We start from the raw sequence: 3,411 nt of genomic DNA, 5'->3' as shown, positions 1-3,411 counted from the left end.
AGCTCGAAGTTGTCGGTGTACTTGAAGCGCTTCAGGTGTAAGACGAGCACCCTGCAGACAGACAGAAGACGTTTTAGCAACAGGTGACAGAGAAAAAAAAGATTCTATTTTGATTCATCTCAATTCTTCTTGAGGGTCAGTGGAGCCCAGTTTGACACCAGTGGGTCCACCAGTATCATCACTGGGCACCGTGGTCAGGAATTTGGTCATTTGTTGATGTTGCTTACTTAGGCAGGTTCACGAATGCTGAGCGCTGGCCTGATGTGGTGCCTCCACACTCGCACCGATACTCCAGCTTCTCCTCCTGCAGAACAGCACAGAACCCACAGGTTATTACTTTGATACTGGATTTACATGCACAACAGCACAACATCTACACATCCCTCCACATGGCAACATGAGCAGTGGTGCTGGGACTAAAATGTGTTTTCTACATCATATTATCACATTATATCGGTGGGATGTAAGGGGACTGACTGAGGAGAAGTGTTTCGTACCTTCTGGTAGTCCTCGAGCATGCCCATCACCGTCCCTCCTTCAGGTAACAGGTCGAGGGACAGTTTAGTGAACAGCTGCAGATTTATTTGCTGACAAACATATGAACAGCGGCGGATGTAACTAAGTGCATTTACTCAAGTGTATAAGTGTGAGGTACTGAGTATTTTCTTTCTTACTTTCTACTTCACTACATCTATTTTGACAGCTTTAGTCACTTGACACATTTAGATTTTCACATATAAAACACATGGAGAGTATATAAACTATGAGCTTTTGTTATAAATTAAATGACTGTACCTAACAATACATACATTAAGAGCTGAAATGACAAATATTTTGATAATATTTGAACTTATTTTTCATGTAAAATGCTTTCATTTCATGGCTCCAGCCACTGAAATGTGAGTGTTTGCTGATTTTTCTTGAAATTAATTTAAATAATTGTATAACAGTTTTCTGCATTTACTTCTTTTGTTTTTGATACTTGAAGTATTTTCTCTTGATTACACTTAGATGCTTTTACTTAAGTAGCATTGTCAATGCAGGACCTGGACTGGAGTATTTTTACAGTGTGGTATCAGTACTCTTACTTCAGTAAAGGGTCTGAACACTTCCTCCACCGCTGCACATGAGTGTGTGTGTGTGATGTGTGTGACTGTGTTGGCATACCTTCTGCAGGTCCTGGTCTTCTGCATCTCAAACAACAGCTGATCCTCCACTAGACAGCTCATGTCCATTGTGGCTGACATCACCCGAAGCTCCATGCCCAGAGATCGTATCTGGTCCAGCACAGAGATGAGGAACTCATGAGCGTCCTGCAGAAAAACACACACAGTCAGACAAAGGAGCTCAAACACAGAGGAGAACCTATCAGCAAACGGTGAAACAATATTACAACATTAAACCAACTTACGTACTTTCTGTTCGAAATCCTTGAACTCCGGGTTCCAGACAGAGGCCGCCTCCTTGAACTTAATGATGAGGATAAATTTGTGAATTAAATCACTGGAAAAGTGAGACGCTTTGATGTCCATGAATGATCTGGAGAGGAGAAGAAAAGGGTCAGAGGCTTTGTCTCTTTTGTTGTTGTTAATGGTACGACTTGAGAATAAACTGAGTGGTTGTTTCTGATTGTTGCTTTACCTCATGAGTTCAGCCTCAGGGAGCAAACTTCACACCTGCTCCTGAGAGCTGATGGCTGGAACGAAGTCCTCCAGCGTCAGGAGGCTCTGCAGGCTGGAGTTGATGTAGCAGAAGTTGGCAGGGTTGGAGAACCTGACACACAAACATAACATGAGTCAGACATCTCAGAATCATTTTACTTTGATGGATGCATGTCTCTACAGCACTGGTTCTTGTGTGTGTGTGTGTGTGTGTGTGTGTGTGTGTGTGTGTACACACATGCAGATGTACTTACCCAAGACTTGTAAAGTTGACAGGCTTCTAATGGGAGATGATCTCTTGATCCTTCGTCTTGGGCTCAGCTGGAGGATCATTGTTTTCCTCTGTGCTGGTCACCTGCTCTCCCTGGTCAGGAGGAGAGTTGCTCTGTTCCTGTGGTGTCTCTTCTTCAGCAGCTGGTGCAACCTGTCATAAATGATATTGAAGTGAGGAAATAGTCATGAAAAGACACACTCATCAACTCATAAATGTCTGCATCGTGTTGAGTGATGCACTTTGTGCCACTCATACATACCTTCCCAAACTTCTTTCCCTGAAGGCGGCCAAAGAGCTGACGCCACCACGGGACCTTTGTGCCCTTCTTCTTGGCCGCAGGAGCGTCCGGGACAGACCCACTGTTGACAAAGAGAAATACAGTTATTTTTTTCTGTTGTGCAATCACAACATACTGTATATGTAAATATGTATATGTGTATATGAGAAATTATTTAGAGGGATCATTTAAGCCAGTGGTCCCCAACCTTTTTATCACCGTGGACAGGTCAACGCTTGACAATTTTACAACAGAGGGAAGGGGGTATGTGACAGAAGCAGAGAGGTGTTTTTCAAAGCTAAAGCTTATTAAAACATTCCTCAGGTCCACCATGTCACAGGAGCGTCTCTCTGGACTTGCCATCTTCAGCATCAATCAAACAGTTGCGCAACAGATTTCATATGATGATGTAATTGATGAATTTGCATCAGTGGAGGCTAGAAAAGTCAGATTTTAGATTGCACTTCACACCTGTTGTAATGTTAATGCCAGTTCTGAACAGGGTGAAAAATTGTTTACTACAGGAAATTATTTTTATACTCCATAGTGTTGGGGGGGGGGGGGTTGCCCAGAACCGCCTCTGCCTGCATACAAGTGACACCAGTGACATGTTGTTTCATGTTTGTACCTCTGTCAGGCTCATGTTATATTTCATTTCAGGCTTTTACTCTGAAGGCTTGAACCACCTCAGCCTCGCTGGAGCTGCAGCTGCTGGCTTGACGCATCTCTCTCTCTCTCTCTCTCTCTCTCTCTCTCTCTCTCTCTCCGTCTCTCTGTGTCTCTTGACCTCTCTCTACCCGCCGTCATCCAGCGCTCTGCCAATGCCTCGTTAAACCGCCACCAGGAAGGATGAGCCGCTTGGTTACCGGAGAGAAAACCAGATTAAAAAAAAAAATCCCAGAGAAAAAAAAAGCCGGATTCTTCTTTCTTTTCTATTTTTAAATTAAGGTAGGCCTAGTTTTCTATGGAAGACAGAGTGGAAGGAGACCAACTCAGGGAGAGGATTGCCTTCACGGTCCGTGCAAGTGTGTGAGTGTGTGTCAGTCGGAGTGTGAGCCTCGGACTCCCCGCTCAGTGATGTAAAACGTGAAGGTGGATTTTGGCATGTGGAGGAGCAGGTAAAAGGTAAGCCTCGTGACACTTTATTGAGCACTGATCAGCTTGAACACTCACAGTTTTGGAGCTCCTGTGGTTTCAAT

At 44.0% G+C, this 3,411-nt stretch overlaps 1 long non-coding RNA gene across 1 annotated transcript; it reads right to left on the bottom strand.

Moving 5' to 3' along the window:
* Positions 1 to 560, bottom strand: LOC121617949. Its single transcript, XR_006007424.1, has 3 exons — positions 498 to 560; positions 228 to 304; positions 1 to 51 (listed from the first exon to the last, which is right to left on the bottom strand). It is a non-coding gene; the product is annotated as an uncharacterized LOC121617949 (long non-coding RNA).
* Positions 561 to 3,411: the final 2,851 nt, after the last annotated feature.

Source organism: Chelmon rostratus, chromosome 15 (genome assembly GCF_017976325.1).
Source record: "Chelmon rostratus isolate fCheRos1 chromosome 15, fCheRos1.pri, whole genome shotgun sequence".
NCBI lineage: Eukaryota > Metazoa > Chordata > Actinopteri > Chaetodontiformes > Chaetodontidae > Chelmon > Chelmon rostratus.
This window is presented reverse-complemented; position numbering and strand designations above follow the sequence as displayed.